At 40.2% G+C, this 18,514-nt stretch overlaps 1 non-coding gene across 1 annotated transcript; it reads left to right on the forward strand.

Annotated features, from left to right (window-relative positions):
* Positions 1–93: 93 nt before the first annotated feature.
* On the forward strand, positions 94–16,453 carry LOC100495683. Its single transcript, XR_004219787.1, has 3 exons — positions 94–1,058; positions 10,233–10,320; positions 14,245–16,453. It is a non-coding gene; the product is annotated as an uncharacterized LOC100495683 (transcript).
* The last annotated feature ends 2,061 nt before the right edge of the window (positions 16,454–18,514 follow it).

Raw genomic sequence — 18,514 nt, forward strand, 5'->3', positions numbered from 1 at the left:
TATTGTGATTTAAGGAAGTGATGGCTGAGGGAAGAGCCAAAGAAGGAGGAGAGCAGGATATAAGGCCGGATACCCACATTTATACAACACAATCAGCTGCTTTTACCTGAAGCTGCAAGTTCACGGGGCCCATCTGTTGCCGATTAGAAGGAGGCCTCTGCCTTGTCTGTTTCTCTCATTACCCGAATCCTTGGTTTTCTATCTTACTTTCTTTCACACCAGTTCTGTTACCTGCATAATTGTTCTCTTCATAAATCCTAACCAGCTTCGTATCCATGTGTACCGCTGCATAAACTGTCTGTCCACTGTGTAGTAGTATTTACAATAGTATTTGTAACCAGGGGCATAGGCACAAAATTCCATCAAGTTTATACAATATTCATTTATTCAGAAGATAAGCATAATATTAGATAAGGATATGTGTTGTAATTAATCTGCCATCATACAGGGCTTTGTACAGAGTTATGAGAAGGGAAACACTCTCTCTCACTCTCTCATTTATTGCTTAACTCTCTTAACTACACACCTGGCTGGTAAACAAGAGGTTAAAGCATTTTCATCCTAAAATTTCAACTCTCCTTAGTTCTTCATTGCACGTTCTCTCTCCCGCTTATGTTTGTCTCTCTCTTCCTGACACTTTGTCCTTCATCAGCACTTTGCACACTTCCCTTATTCTCTGCTTCCCTCTTTCTCTCCACCTCCATGCCCTATATGTCTCTCTCCTCCTCTTAGCAGCAGTCAACTAACTCTTTGTCTCTCCTGCCATCCACCCTGTCTCTGACTCTCAGAGCAAATCTCTCTCCTTGGCTGCTGTTCCAGTTGTGTGGGTTAAATCCCATGTGAATCGAATTCCTCTCTCTTCATATAACTTTTCTAAAGTTTTTCTGGGATTCTGCCCAAGCACCTGCCTTTTCTTTCCAAAGTTTTACTTTCTTGTTCCCTTCTGAACTAAACCAGTTCTAAATGAGTCTGTGATTACTTCTCTGCAATAATGATCTGAAGATAATCAGCTTGTGCGAAAACCCAGGAGACTTCTTGCATCATAGACCCCTCTTAAGGTGAGACTAACATCTATATTCATCATCTGCCATCACCATGGGGGGAATTCACAAAAGTAATGATATTGCGACAAAATAAAAGTGGAGATAGATTTGTTGGATTTTCCACCTAATTCACAAACCTCTATCTCCACTTTTGTGAATTTGTCTTTTAAACAGACAGTTTTCAGATTTTGTCATTTTCCCGACATTTTTTTTTATGAATTTGCCTTTAGCTGTTAGTAAATCTGTCGGTGCCATCAAACCCGGTCCCACAACTACAGGAGCCTTGGGATAAGGATTTTACCTGCAGGATTTTGCATTTCATATGCCATTTGTCATTTCACTTTGCGGCATTTCCTGAAGGGTAACTTTAGTTTGCCCAGAGAAACTATACATCATTTTTTCAGGACAATTGGGCTTTCTAATGTTTTCTATATTTCTGTGTAATTCCACTTCTGTAACAAGATTTAAGGGCCTAAATACCGTCTTCTCTAGCCCCTGGTCAGCAGCAAATCGGCCCACACACCAACATGCCCGGTGAATAAAGTCCAACAGGACTAGGGCCCACCAGGTTTTTATCCAGTGCCCTGTTGGGCCAGTCCAACCCCAATATCCCAGTTTGGGTGCCAGTGTGTATGTGCTGTTTGCTGATCACCAAGATGGCGGCTGAGAACAGAAGGGACGCAGCTAAAGGTGGAGGGCAATGCTATCATGCAAGCTCTGTAGTTCTGGACATGCTATGGGGGCACAAAAAAGTTGGGGCAAATGTCAGTGAAGTGATTAAAGAGGGGGCACTGCTGGTAAAACTAAAAATATGCCTGGGAGGCTTTACTTTTGCTTTAAATAAAATGTATACAATATATTCACTCAAAATGTTATTATTGTCTCATTCATTAAGCTAAAACTAGCATAGCAATGCAAATGTGAGGTAAAACTTTTTTATATATAAGATAGAAATTGAACTTTTTGTTTAATCAGTGTTTTACTTGTTTTTTAAATGTTAATGAGGCTTTTTGCACCTATTGTTCTATGGTTAGACAAAAACTTGTCCCCTAACAATAGTCTGCTAATCCCCATTTATATGTTAATGATCCCCCAATGAGGCTCCTACCTTAGGTGTGAAATGGAGACTGGGTGAAACAAAACAGAAGAGATAAGAATTGGTCTGACAGAGTTACACTGAGTTTCACTCCATTTTGAAAATGTCAGGAAAAATGTCGGGAAAAAATGTTGTTAAAATGCCATATAAATGTCGTTTAAACGTCAAATTCACAAAAATGTCTGTAAATTGTCTCAAAGAAAACAGAAAATGGCGGTTGAGTCGGAATTTAGGCGGATTTCTGTTTGTGAATCTGGAGAAAGAGTTTTCCACTAGTTTTTCCACCACTTTTACTCCAAAAAATGGGCTACCTCCACTTTTGTGAATTCCCCCCCATGAGTTAGTGGGACTGATCTATGATATTGTTAAGTACCAGTTACCAGTAGGAGCCAGGCAGGGACAGTAAAATGTTATACCTGATAAGAGACAGTAGATTACACAAACAAACCCAGAAAGAAAGAAGAAGAGGTGAAAAGAGTAAAAATATACACATAAGGAAGGTCAGACAGAGAGACATATAAGGTAAGTCATGGCTGCAAGTAGAGTTGGGGCCACAGCAATGCAGGTAGTTTGGGACCTCCAGCTTGGGAGTTATGCTCATATTTGTAATATTTATTGATACACTAATCAAGGATTTTTGCAAGTTGGACATACCAGTGTCTGTGAGGATTCCCCTCGTGGATGTATGTCCAGAGCAAGATAGGTGGAAGACACCTGGGGCTACTTAGTAGCTGCTACTTGTTACAGCTACTAAACACCAGAAAATACTCTGCAATAAGCAATACCGAGAATTACCTCTGCTATGACAAGTAATTGCTACTAGTAGCTCTGTGTGTCTTCACCATTAGGGTGAAGACACACTGAGCTACTTGTCATGGCTACAAAAATGGACAATGGTGATTAATGCTGTCTCTACGAGTGACAATTCTCAGTATTGTCTATAGCAGGGTATCTTCTGGCGTTTAGTACCCATGACAAATATCTGCTGCTAAGTAGCTCCATGTGTCTTCGCCCTTAGGCTCCTGAAGTGGAACAGCCTTAAAGCCTAGGCATGCACAGACTTAGGGAGCTCCCTATGCTAGCTAAAGGGGGCAGCTTGGGAGTCCTGCTTAAATTTGTAATAGTTAATAATGTGTGTCAGAGAAAAAAGAAACCATCTTGTTTTTTCTCCATCTTGTTCATATCATTTAATATTAGAGGGGTTGTGAAATACATTGTATAAGAATGTTTCTTTTTGCTGTTGTAAAAACATTTATGATGAGTCCGCAAACTTGTGAAAAGCATGTTGGGTGTTGGTCAACTGGGCCTCTTTGCCTGTTCTGTTTTTAGAGATAACAAAGCTAACTACTGATAAGACTGTTTCAGGACTATAAGACAAACATGCTTTGGGTTATTCAGGGTAGTATCAGCTCAGAGACAATTCTCATTTAAGAATGTCTGGATACTGCCTTCGTACGTACGAATAAAATGTAGCTACAATCAAACTGGCCTATCCAACAGTTTTTCCTTGACAGCTTTGGTGCCGAAGTAAACCCGGGAGTGGAGAAATTGGAGGACAGCCATACAGGAGGAGATGATTGGATACCGAGACCTTAGGCGCCAATAAAGGTGAGACCAAAGATTTGTCTCTGATAAGCTCTCGCTATCACTTTCATTCCCTCGCTTGGCTGTATCTACAAGAGTAACCCGCTCTACGAACCTTGGATAGGCCAGCTGTAAGTTGTTTGTTTGTCTCTTTGTTAGTCTGTGTGTAACCCTTGTGAGTTAGTGTGTTAGTCTGTGTCTAACCCTTGTGAGTTAGTGTAACAGATGTGCATAACCCGTTACATGTTGTGTTCATGTTCAGGTAACTGTGACTGTACTAATGTGTCAGTGAAAGTGTTTTTTGTTTAATGATAAGAACTCTCTCTCTGCCCTTCATGGGATAATTGTTCTTTAATTAATCTCTCACTGTAACTATATTAATAAGGATTTACTGTAGAGTGATACTAGTAAGGATTGCCTACCATCAGATATAGAGTGTAGTCATTGGTTATGGTTATACAAATGAAATTAGTTCTAACACTTCTTATGGGATTTGTTTGTATCTATCTGTTCTGGAAATTTTGGCGGGAACAAATGAAGGGTTAACCTGTATGTGAATTTTAGCCACCGAAACCCACTTTTGTGAAAATCTATATATTGGGAATATATAGATTTTTGTTTTGTGTAAAAGGGGGGAGCGTGATCGTCTCCAGCCCAGTTCCATATGGGAACATTTTACCCAAAACCGAGGGGTGGCCAGACCCCGACTTGTGATTTTTTTCTGTTCCGGGAACAGAGAGAATAGGAGCTCCTGAGTCATCACTGTCACCGGGAGGCAGTGATGAAAGATGGCCAGTGGGTAAGTGGCTAAATAGACAAATGGGCTAAATTAACAAGACAGACCGGTATGGCTATCCCATGTGATGGTGTACACTCAAATGGGATACCCTATACAAATTCAGTCAAAGTTTATTGGAACAGATGGATGCTGAAATTCTATTAGAATTGGGACACACAGTAGGGATCAATGTAACTAAGATTAGAAGACATGGAGTGAGGGAGAAGTAGAGGGTTATGACCAAATGAGAGAAATAAAGGGAGTAGTTCTGTCAGTAGTAGTAGCTTTAATAACCAGATTGAGGGCTAAGTGGGATAAACTTTAACACTCAGTTGGTGAAGGGAAATATAGACACCCATGAAAAGTGTATGTATATGTATGGGTATATATATATATTGCTAAACTGGTATGTTTGTCAGTGATTTTGTGGATAACAGTTTTTATTGCTATCAAAGTAAGTATAGATTCACAAAATAAAAGGTGTTACTGTCACTTTAAGTAATTGTTAGAAAAGACTGTAAGCATATTCAAAGGGAAAGATAACATTACTGCAGGGAATGATAAGGCAGATAAAGCTGCTGACAAACAGGCTGCTTGTATGGTTCTAACAGGGACACCAACTGACAGCCACATACACCAACTGACAGCCACATACACCAACTGACAGCCACATACACCAACTGACAGCCACATATACCAACTGACAGCCACATACACCAGTGACTTTAGTAATTTTTAAAATGCTGCAAATGTAAGGCTGTGGCACAAGTCCATATTAAATGGACCAGTAAATGTTATAAGATATAAGGTGATATTTGGAAACATGATTATGGTTGTTTGTGTGCACCTCCCGTTTATCTAATTTGTTAGTAAAACACTTTGCACCTCCCATCTCATGTTTCCAAAAGGGGGGAATTATATTTATGGTAAACAAATTATGGTTTGCTTTTGGATTTGTGAAAAAATCATATTTATAACACCTGGTTAAACCATTCTATCAGTTTCAAAGGTTACAGATAGATTGTATTCACCTATTTAAATGTTTTTATGTATTTGTATGCATAGATATGTTTTGGGGTGATTTGAGGCATGGGCAGTAACAAAAGCCACAGAATTAATAACAGGTAAAGCTAACTGGGTACAAGCTTTAACCCTTGCATTGTCATCTATGAGACACCCCTAAGGGTGCCCAACAGTTATTTCCTTTGTGTTGCTTTTTGGTAGACCACCAAATATTGGGTTGTTTATTCAAATATTGGTAGGAACAACATGTTTCTCTTACTGACTATGTTAAGCAATTGTTTAAGCAGCTAACTAACTTGTATGGAAAAGTGTTCTATTCTTTATCAGATTCAGAGACTGTATTTGGAACTCACTCTCTCCAATCAGGAGATTGGGTGGTGATAAAGAGATTTGTGAGCCAAACTGAATACACATCTGACACTGTAAGAAGGTATTTCCCATACGAAGTCCTGCTGAGAGCCTGAGGAGAGCGTTATCTCCAGTGACTGAGAGCCTGAGCAGAGTGTTATCTCCAGTGACAGAGTCTGAACCTGTCCCTACACTCAACCCCCCCAACGAGATCACATCAACAGAAAGACAACTAAGGAGACTGATTCAGTTCTTCCAGAATCAAGAGGATAAAAAATCATCTTTAAAGTAAGTCAGACGAGAGTGGTAATAATAATCCCACTAGTCTGTTAACCAACGGTCCCAGTTTGAGGTTTTGACACTAAGCGTGGGCCTACTCTGGGTGAAGAGGAACCATCAGGAAGAAAAGGACTTTTATAAAATAATGACTCTGTGTTTGTTATTCTGGGTAAAGGTCCTTATCATTGCTTTACACCAGTAAAGGGGGGTTGGCAAATTCTATATGGTTCTTACACCAGCAGGCTGCAAAGCAGTTACATACTACTGACTGCTGGAGATGTTTTTACATTCCAGTCAACAACAAGGGGATACCTTTAGTAGGGATACCTATCTCTATCAATGATCTTAATCTTACAGATTATAGCTATGAAGTTGAAATAGACACAAATTATAAGTATCAAAATGCAATTAGTGATTGGGGTACATATTTGGAAATAACAGGGTTACTAGATACACCCACCATAGTTGTAGGATCCATGTTTGCTAATCATACAATCACTTAATGTACTATAAAATGCTGGGTAATTGTAATGATTATGTTGGTGTGGGAAAAATGTATACTTCTTATGTCCCCAGGTGTTCCTGCCCTGACCGAGGAGAAGATGAAGATAAGAGTTTAAGTCTAAGGTGACAGATAATATGAGATGGTTTCAGATATTGCCTAGGGTATCACGGTACAATCATTTCTAGGGTACTTAGATAAGAACTATATTATATTTGTGAGCTTACTCATGGCTCCCTATGGGAGCGTGGGGAAATTGTACCATTGGAAGAGTTGTACCTACTATCAGACAATATCTGAACATCTCATACATAGACAATCAAGGTATCCATTCCAGGGTAATAAATAAAAAAGGGAATTATTTTCCACCTCAGATAAAGGATGGATGTGGTTCCCTGCCTTGATAGGATGGGGAATAGAATTAGTTAATAGATTAATTAAGTATACTAGTATAAGGGATGGTATAATAAATGAAACTATAAGTTCCATCAAAATAATAAATGAGAAATAAGTCAGGAAGATGGCATTATAGAATAGAATGGTCCTAGATTACCTACTAATAGATGAGGGTGGGGTTTATACAATCACAGGTAAGGAGAGTTGTACCTGGATTGGTGACTCACATGACCCAATTGAGTCCTACAGAACCTTTTCTCATTTATGGGAATCATAAGGATTTGGGTATCAAGTGTTTAAAAGTTTTTATGGTACTAAATGTGTGGGATTGCAATGGGCCTTGTGTTATATATTATAGCAAGGTTGTGTTGTTGCAAATACAGTATTTCATCCAGAGGTTACATGGAGGGGCAGCTGAAGGGAGGGTGCTCACCCATTTAGCTCCTGGATCAAATATACAACAGCCCCTTCTGATCAGCAGCCTTCTGTGTTTGGCCGACCTTATCCATAGCAGGATCCCATTCCTGTATGAATAGGGTAAGGAAGAACTTGCTGATTTAGATGGGAACCCTGATAGGCAACTCAGTACTGCCACTTAACCTTTTATAGGTGAGCGGAATAGAGTTCTGGGTAAGAAGAATATATATGTTCAAGATTTTGAACAACAGGGAGGAATGTCAGAGAAAAAAGAAACCATCTTGTTTTTTCTCCATCTTGTTCATATCATTTAATATTAGAGGGGTTGTGAAATACATTGTATAAGAATGTTTCTTTTTGCTGTTGTAAAAACATTTATGATGAGTCCGCAAACTTGTGAAAAGCATGTTGGGTGTTGGTCAACTGGGCCTCTTTGCCTGTTCTGTCTTTAGAGATAACAAAGCTAACTACTGATAAGACTGTTTCAGGACTATAAGACAAACATGCTTTGGGTTATTCAGGGTAGTATCAGCTCAGAGACAATTCTCATTTAAGAATGTCTGGATACTGCCTTCGTACGTACGAATAAAATGTAGCTACAATCAAACTGGCCTATCCAACAGTTTTTCCTTGACATGTGCTAATCAAGTTGGACATCCCTGATGTAAACTAGGGTTGTATTGTATTTGTGAGATTGGTAACATGCAGTTACACCACTAGTTGGTAGCAATGTGCAGTGTGATTGTACAGCTTCTGTAATTGCCCAAACATTTAGGAAGAACAATGCAGCACACATATACAGGGATGCAGTATTATGCTTATGAGGTGTCTACCCCCTGTTTTATGGGAGAAGGAACATATTTAACATTAGTAGGAAAGCTTTGAACAGGTTTGCAATAATTTCATATACAAATGATACTGGGTGTATATAAGGCAGGCGTATGGTCTAGATCGGTGTCTGTGAGGATTCCCCTCCTGGATGTGTGTCCAGAGCAAGTTAAGCTGGCCACACACGTGGCGATTTTCGATCTTTCGTGCGATCATCGGTCGCACAAAAGATTGTTCCAACCCTCCACTGACGTTCAGGGCTGAATTGTCAGATATGGAGGCAGAAACAATAGCATTTCTACCTCCTTCTGCCGATTCAGCCCTGAACATAGATTTTGCTTGGGCGCCTTCAATGGTGCCCGATCAAAATCTTCTAACCCGCTCGAGTCGACCGATATCAGCAGCCTCCTGCGATATCGCTCGCCTCGCTGAGTTGCCGAATATCGTACGATATGAGGTTTCATGCGATATTACCAGTGCGTGTATGGCCAGCTTATGGCTTCTGAAGCGAAACAGCATTAAACTTAGGGAGTTCCCTATACTAGCTAAAGGGGGCACTGTGTGTGCATATTTACATTAGTAACATGTTGCAATTGTGAATCCTCATAGTGACTAATTGTGGCACTCCTTTGTGTAATCCATCTCATTGTCTATTGTTTGTTTAATAACACTGACACCCAGTATTTCTTTGAAATTCTGTTCTCCTCCACTTTATGAAAGGTACCAACTTTGAGAGTCTGAATGCATCCATGTTCTACAAGAGTGATCCCAAAAGGGGATTTGTTAGTCAAAATAATGTTAAACACATATTGAAATTGGCTGTCAGCCAAAACCGACCCCAGGCCCTCTGTACTTCTGGGTTTCCAGTAACTACTGGTTATGCTGTCCCTGTTCATCCTCACTGTCACAGGATTACTCAGTTATTTACTATTATCATTAGTTACCATTATTATTTTTATTTTCATCCTTTTAAGTATCCTAAAGTTATAGTGATAGCTCTATATGAAAACTGTAACTAAAGGTATGCAGTGCTGTGTATCCTAGTACAGGTATAGGATCCCTTATCCAGAAACCCGTTATCTGGAAAGTTCCGACAGACCATCTCCCATAGACTCCATTATAAGCAAACAATTCTAATTTTTAAAAATGATTTCCTTTTTCTCTGTAATAATAAAACAGTACCTTGTACTTGATCCCAACTAAGATATAGTTATCCTTATTGGAGGCAAAACAATCCCAAGCATTCTGGATAACAGGTCCTATACCTGTAGCAGTTTAGAAATAAAGTTAGACAGGTATAGGGCCTGTTATCCAGATTGCTCAGGACGTGGGGCTTTCCAGGTATGGGATCTTTCCATAATTTAGATGTTCATACCTTAACTCTAATATAAAATCATTTAAACATTAATGAAACCCAATATGAATGTTTTACCTTCAATAAAGATACATTAAATCTTAGTTGGGATTTAAGTACAAGGTACTGTTTTATTGTAATGTTTTATTTCTACAAAGAAAAGGGAAATCATTTGTAAAAATCTGAATTACTTGATACATTGAGTGTATGAGACATAGCCTGTATGAACAATACCTGTACATACATACATGTCACAAAAAGCAGATTTAGTGTATGTAAATATATATAATAAGCTGTTTGATTCCAACTGATGCTAATTATAATGAAGCACAAACCTATAAACTGCCATTCACTCAACCAGAAGGTATTAAAGACACATGCTTCAGCCCGTCTATGCAGTCCTGGTGTATCTCTCTGTGGTTGTTTCTGTGACTCACTTTCACCCTGCAGAGGATGTTCCATTTCATGCTAGTTCCTGAAAAAAAGTTGGATAAGCATGATTAACCAGTTCCAACGGACCAAACACACTGATTGCCAGGAGAAGGCATTATATTTTTGTTTGACTTGTTTTCTGCTTGCCCTAGGACATTTCCCATCCAGAATAATCTGAAAGTATTTGCAATGAAAGGCTGTGGCTGCCTCCGCCCGGAGACTGACTCAGAGTATGAGGAGGTGAGTGGGGGTTACTGCAAATACACCCCTAATGTGACTAGTTATATACTCATTCTGTTCATTCAGCATTCTAATAGTTGCTGCTAAGTTTTTTTGTAATGTGATCCTTGTGGGGTCACTCAAAGATCTTTGAGGCTTAGTGAAGCATCCTGCAGGTACATTCCAGCCTGTATAAAAGTACAGCAGAAATTGTGTTTGAATACTGAATGAATTACATTAAAAAGGGCTGCCCAGATTTATTATACTGCAAATTTGAGATCCCCTGCAATCCCCAACTTTGTATAGTCAAATGCATTTTAAGCAGCTTCTTAATTCATAGTTTTCTAGGCTGAGGAGCACAAGGCAACAGAAGAGAAGCTCAGCCTGAAGGAAGCTGAGAATAAGGTTTTAAGTGCATGGTTACAGTGGTATTTAAATGTTTGTAAACACTTTTGAATTTACAGTATTTATGCATAAATACAGTATAACCTAAAACATGATCCATTTTTCATGCAAGTCCTATATCTAAATCATACCTGGGCCAGACACCCCCCTTGTGCCTCCCTTCTGTATGGCTGCTGTGACTTTTTACCTTTGTGTAAGATTTAAATGGTATCAGTACTGGCCCCCTGCATTGTTAGCACCTCAGATTTAGACTGCAAGACCCTGCATTGTTCACACCAGTTAGACCCTGAATTCACACCGATAATAGCCCATATTGTTTACACATGCACATCCCAGTATTGTTCACTCCTGCAACCCCCTGCGCTGTTCACACCTATAAGGTCCTGTATTGTTCACAACTCAGAGTCAGACTGTAGGCGCCTGCATTGTTCAGCTGGTCACACCAGACAGACTGTAGGAGCAGTGCTGGCATTGTGTAACTGTACATAGTACAGTACAAACTGTTCATCTTGGAGTGGTCATGATTAAATTCCCTTCTCCTTCCATACTTTGCCTGCCTGCCCTATGCTGCCTGTGTGTGCCATACTCTGCTTGACCTATGCTGCCTGTGTGTGCCATACTCTCCTTGACCTATGCTGCCTGTGTGCCATACTCTGCCTGTCCTATGCTGCCTGGGTGTGTCATACTCTGCCTGCCCTAACTTGCCTATGTGTGCCACACTCTGCCTGTCCCATGCTGCCTGTGTGTGCCATACTTTGCCTGCCCTATGCTGCCTGTGTGTGCCATACTCTGCCTGCCCTATGCTGCCTGTGTGTTCCATACTCTGCCTGCCCAGTGCTGCCATTGTGTGCCATACTCTGCCTGTCCTATGCTGCCTGTGTGTGCCATATTTTGCCTGCCCTATGCTGCCTGTGTGTTTCATACTGTGCCTGCCCAGTGCTGCATGTGTGTGCCAAACTCTGCCTGCCCTATGCTGCTATTGTGTGCCATACTCTGCCTGCCCTATGCTGCCTGTGTGTGTCATACTCTGCCTGCCCTATGCTGCCTGTGTGTGCCATACTCTGCCTGCCCTATGGTGCCTGTGTGCCATACTCTACCTGCCCAATGCTACTTGAGTGCCATACTCTGCCTACCCTATGTTGCCTGTGGGAGGTGAACTTGGAATCATAAAGGTTTAGGGGTGTGTGACTTAATATAAATTAATAAACTTATTTCACATATGAATATAGGGTGATATCCCTGCAGTGAGCACCAACCATAAAGGTTTTTGCTGCGCTACCACTATTAATGTGGGTATGTTCTTAAAAGCTCTTATGATAACATGGGTGTGGTTTGAAGTGGATGCAGTTTAAAAAAGGGGGTGGTCAAAACTGGTTTCCATTATCGAACCTCCACCATGCAGGCCAAAAAATATCTGGACCTCCATACTGAGCACTGATCTTTGATAAAAAAAAAACCAGTTTGCAAATGGGTCAAAAACAATATACTTGTTCCATTCTCTGAGGAAAATGACCTAAAGTTTAATATTTGTGTATTGCAAAAGTACATGAATCTCTAGGATTCTCAGTTCATTTAAACAGGAAATTAGTGTGGGAGGCCTCTCATACATCACCTCACTTCTACCTCTCATTCCCAGTTAAGGGAATACTAGTAGGGAGCTATAAGAGCAGTCCTCCTTGGCATTCCTGGTTTCAGTGCTTGGTAAGCCTGACACCCTGGCTAACATCTAAGGAACTAAGAATATATTCATGAGCCCACCATCAAGAATGGTTTGCATAGCAGGGTTACAAGGAGAAAGCCACTACTATCTAAAAAGTCAGAAGTCTATTTTTGGTTTGAATATGGGTCTTAATGTATCCATCCAAGAACTAAAGCTGAAGAGAAAGTGGATCACGCAGCAGTCGTTCTACCAAACAGTTTAAAACAGAAGAAAGTTAGTGTTTTGGAATGGCCTCATGGTCAAAGTCCTGACCTGAAACATTTAATTACAGGTATTGCTACTTAAGGGGCACACCGGTTACTGATACAGAGATTCACATACTTTTGCTACACACAAACATTTGTAACTTTGGATCATTTTCCACAATAAATAATTAAAAAGTATAAAAATTTTGACTCATTTGCAACTGTTTTCTTATTATCTAGTTGTAGGACCCCAAAATGCTCTGCTACTATGATTCTGCTATGATCCAGACCTGGGCAAAGGGCTTAACTCCCAGCAACTCTTGGTAGACACTCAAGGTGTTAGATTCTGCATCCTCAGGTGGACCCTCGCTTGATTATGAAGGAAGGGTTACCACACAAATGACTTTAAAAACAGTTGAATGGTTTATTGAACAATTTCATACAATCTCAATGCCAATCTCACAAGCTGGTGTGTGCTTGATTGATATTAATGAATAGATCACAAATGGCAGCAGGTCAGTGCACACGTAATATTCACAAATATCCTTCATGTCTCTGTTCAAAGCAAGGAGTAGTATAGCCTGCCCCCTTGGTAACCAACCCTCATCACTAGCTGAAGTCCACAGAGGTGAATTGCTTCATGACCTATCTAGTCCTGAGGCTAACCGCCTGGGTCCCTATAAAGGCAGCAGTGGTTCCAAAGGGAACTAACCCAATTAGTCTCCTAGTTGGAGCACAAGACTGCTCACTAAATAGTCCTGAACCTATGCTTCACCCCTAGAGTGAACAAAATCTGTCCTGACACTTGCTTCTCCTATACTGGGCCTACCTTTACGAAATAATAAATTGGGGCCTCCCTTTTTATTACCTTAGGGAAACCTGACACTAAGGGGCTGATTTACTAACCCACGAATCCGACCCGAATTGGAAAAGTTCCGACTTGAAAACGAACATTTTGCGACTTTTTCGTATGTTTTGCGATTTTTTCGGATTCTTTACGAATTTTTCGTTACCAATACGATTTTTGCGTAAAAATGCGAGTTTTTCGTATCCATTACGAAAGTTGCGTAAAAAGTTGCGCATTTTTCATAGCATTAAAACTTACGCGAAAAATGCGCAACTTTTTGCGTAAGTTTTAACGCTACGAAAAATGCGCAACTTTTCGCGTAAGTTTTAACGCTACGAAAAATGCGCAACTTTTTACGCAACTTTCGTAATGGATACGAAAAACTCGCGTTTTTACGCAAAAATCGTATTGGTAACGAAAAATTCGTAAAGAATCCGAAAAAATCGCAAAACATACGAAAAAATCGCAAAATACCGATCATTACGAAAAAAACGCAATCGGACTCATTTCGACCCGTTCGTGGGTAAGTAAATCAGCCCCTAAGTGTCAGCCTAGCTGGCTAACCCAATCCCAGGGAATAAATAACTAAAGGTTTGGAAGACCTTTACCCTCTTGCATATTTATGGAAGACCTATGAGATAACAGGGGACCTGAAAAAATTATGAACCAAAAAGAGGAATTAAACCCAAAAAACACTAGTATAAAGTAAAATGATTGCAAATGATAGCGGTGTAAAACTGATCATCTTGCCTGTGTCTGATAGGCTTACTATATCTTTCCCCACTCAGCCAAGTGAAAATTCTATAGAGGAAAACGAGAGGAAGCCAAAAAACAGCCAAGTGGATGGAGAAGTGGTTCTGGCCACAGCAGCTGTGGGTGGAGCAATTCGAGCACAAAGGAACCAACAGGAGCGAGAGGCAAATAAAAGGAGGGAACTTGAGAAGAGAACAGAGAGTGATAGAAGAGAGAGGGACCGGAATGCAGAGCGGGAAAAAGAAAGGCGGCGGCAAAGAGAGAGACAGAGGATTACTGAAAAGCAAAAACAGAGGCTGGCTGACAAAAACAAACAAAAGCGGGCAGAGAAACAGAGGCAAAAAAGGAGGAACAAATAAATTGCATGTATGCACAAACATATCAATAGCTATCAGAGTATAGTATTATAGTATTCGTATAAACCTTGTCATCTTTATATGAAATATAAATGAAAGAGAATTTGAATATTGCAAGGGGAAAAGATGGAAATTTGGGGCCAAACTTTTTTTTTACAATGCCCAGACACAGTCCCAGCTGGCCCCCTCATGCAGCAATACTCTTTGGGTACTGCAGGTTAGTACAGATTTGCCAGAAGGGTGTTAAATGCATAGCTGAGATTGTGGCCTTTACTCCATGGGGGTCGTTACGGAAGGAGAAGGCATTATGCAAAGTGGGGAGCAATCGACTGTTCTTTTGCACTTTGTTAACTGCCTTCTTCCTTTCCCGAATGGCCAAAACAGTGAATAAAGCATTTTAGCACATGTGCCCCAGGGAATGAAAACTTACCCTTTACGTCTTTTGGCAGTTTAGCAAAAACTCTGCTTTCAAGCCAATGTTATATATTATATGCACTGCAATTTCCAGCTTGTACCTTAGATTCTGAGTGGGGTTACATTCACTAGTCTAATAAAAACAGTGAAATATATTTTTTTTAATTTGTGGATCTTTCTGTTATTGCATTGTATCATTGTATTTTTGTGAATCCTTGCCTCAGCAGTTACTCTTTAATACAGGTATTGGCTCCCTAATTTATAGTTGATTGCTGAGTGGCGAAAAGAGAAAAAATTCATACTGATTGAATCCCATTTTCACCTCTGGAACTTTCCAGTCCATATGTATGCCTATATTGCTCAAAGGCCAACCAAGCAGCCTCTGAGCTTTGAGGATGAATACCTAGAAAATTAACCTGTGTGGCAAAGGTTTTATCTCAGCTTGAACCTGTTGAACATTTATACATACACTGAGAAGAGCAGGGACAGTTGGGAAAAGTAATCATATTGTATCATATTGTTTCTCCATTGCCTTGCTCCTTCTGCTAATGATAGAAAATAAGGACTCTAAGGCATATATTTAGTATTTAGATTGCTACTAACCAGCATAAAAACATCCTTGGTTTTCTATATTTAATGCTGAATAGATCCTTCAAATTAAGTAACTCACTGTACACTTTTCCTCAGATGATCTCCATTCAAATTGATCTTCCTTCTATTGGATATGAAGTGAGGATATCGTAATAAAAGGAACAAAGTTTGCCCAGTAGCAGTAACCCATAGCAACCAGTAAATTCTGCTGATTGGCTGCTATGGGTTTCTGCTCCTGGGCCAACTTAGTGACTTTTATTACATAACCCCCAAAGAGACATAGAACTAATGGTGGGGTCTGTGAGAGTGGACAAGCCTTTCTCCTGCTGTCCAACACTGCTCTAGGGAATCAGACATAGTAATATCCAAAACAAGTAAGTGTGATGCTCTGGTATGGAGGAGAAAAGGCCCACCAGCCAGTCTGTCAGTAGATCTGATATATTTTCTGCACGTATAAAAGCTCCTATAATTAGTGAATTAAATAAAATCATGAAAAATACCGCTTAACAGAGCTCCTAAATTCTACTCAGGTATCACTGGTTGTCACTTATACCTGCAATACAGGTGCACATCTGATAACCTGACAGCTACATTTGACTAACTAAAACCACACAGTACCTCTCAGCAGGCAAGACTCAATGTTATTTAGTTATGCCCTGACACTATGGCCAGCATAAGGAGCAAAATAAGCAGCAATCCCAGGAATGTTCTTGTGAAGAAACAATACTTAACATTTCAGCCACTGAAGCCTACAAGTGTAAACTGTTTACACCTCAGCTAAATACCTTTTCTTTGCAAGATATATTCTTATTCCTCTGCCTCATCTGTAACTATTGTTGTATAAACCACATTACTACTGGCCATTGCTGCAAAATATATTTTATAAATAATAATTATACGTTTGTGTTTTTTCAGACTGTCAAATCTGTGTTATGAAGTCTATCACCTACCCATGCTATGCAAATTTGCATTATTACCAGTAGGGGGAAGCAGAAACCCATGTTTTTTATATTTGTGGATTCACAAACAAATCATTAGGGTTGAGGAGTCTGAGAATGAATTCTGGGAATGAATTCCAAAGGACTCCAAGAAAATCTATTTACATGGGTTTATCCTATAGGCTAAAGCTTACCCACTGTGTTTTTACAGAAGCCAGGATAATAGCTGATCAGATTCCCAACTACAGACCTCTTTCTCCCTTCTTGGGGCTCATTAGTGTAGTACACGGTTTTCTGATCAGCTTAGCTAGAGCCACACATGTGGTTTTATATTTGTGAAACTATTATTATCACAGACCCTTAACAGTAGAGTTTCAACCTTCTAGACATTTTGGGTTGAACTCACATGATCACATTATCCATTTTAAACTTAAACTTTATGGATGCTAGCAACATTCCCTGTGACGAAGGGTAATCCTGCTTCTTGGTTTAGTATCCTGTAAGGACCAATTTGCTTTTATTTGTCTACTGCAGAATAATGGGTTACTGCGCTGAATTTGAACCTATGTGAGTAAGCAAGGGATACTAGCCCTTTGCATTGTGGCTATGGGCTTCTGATCACAGGCTGCTTTTGGTCTTCTGCACCCAAACATCAACTGTGCCTCGTGTTACACTCACCCAGTAGATATATATTGCTAAGTAGCTTGGAGGCTAGGTCCAAGTCCTGCATTCACAGAAAGCTAAAAAGTACTCATTTGCAAACAATTAGCTGGACTATGGGGTTAATATTAGATTCTGAATTGATTCTTAACTGTCGGATGCTTACCATTATAGTTTAAGAAAACCCATAAGGGTGCAGCATGCCATCCCTGGATGGTAAGTTAATGTTTTAACTTTGTTAAAGGTACAGCAATCACCAACTATTAAAACTAGTCTTGTAGTCTGTGTATTAGCACACCCTTTTACATTTGTGTCTGGTGGTGGAGGGGTTAAAGGGTGTGTGTGTGGGCTGGGTGCCCCTCCTCTGCACTCCCACCAATCCCAACTAACACAATTACACCATTCTCTACACAAAGAGTCTCATTTAACAGCTAAAGTGACTGAGCGATGCTACACTTTCTCGCCTTGGATTTGTTGCACGGGAAGGGAGGCCAATACATTGCTTGTCACTACCCTTTTGCAAATAAAACTAATGACTTTTCCATAGGATACCAGTGTATGAATCTGAATTGGAATGGTTATAGGCATGAAGTTTCTACCGCTTTCAAAAGTCCCTGCTAAAAGTACCTGTAACAGCAAATCATATTCATATGAAAATTTAATGACATTTGATCCTTTTTGCTGAATATAGAGCAAAAAGTGTAGTTCTTGGTTCTGTATGCCTCAGCAAAAAGGTAGATAGGGGGGCGTGGATGTCTTCTTGCATGCCCTTTCCAAGCATGTCATTCACAACATTCAAAGGATGAAAGTAAGGTGCTCCTGAGCAGAGGGGGGGCAAGCCTGCTGGGCACCCTAGGCAACCTGGCCAGCCACTTTGCCCCAGGTCCCATTTGGGGAGGAGGAACTCCACAACTCACGCAACAAGTGGCTGGTGCAAGGGAAAGCAGACTAGGGGTAGGCAGAAGAGGTACCTGTAGGATGCCCCCCCATCGTTGTGCCCTAGGCAGGTGCCTCTTTTAGCCCTGCTCCTGAGCCCTATATTCTTGGGCTTGCTCCTGTTTGCTCTTTTTTATTGATCACTGATGAATAATGTTATGGGACATGCTGATTTAAATATGTGATGTGTCAGAGTGCCTCAATGGCATGGTGGAATTCTTAACAATAATTGTATAGCCATGCTGTCAAACTTATAACATGTAGTGGACCAATTATTTTTCAAGGGTCAGACTATAGTAAAATAATGATGTCATACAATCAAGGATTATGGAACCCTTGAGCAGACTGGGGGCCATAAAAATCCTTTAGAGGACCATATCCAGACCACGGGCCTTCAGCTAGATAGCCCT

The sequence above is a fragment of the Xenopus tropicalis genome, chromosome 1 (assembly GCF_000004195.4).
Source record: "Xenopus tropicalis strain Nigerian chromosome 1, UCB_Xtro_10.0, whole genome shotgun sequence".
Lineage (NCBI taxonomy): Eukaryota > Metazoa > Chordata > Amphibia > Anura > Pipidae > Xenopus > Xenopus tropicalis.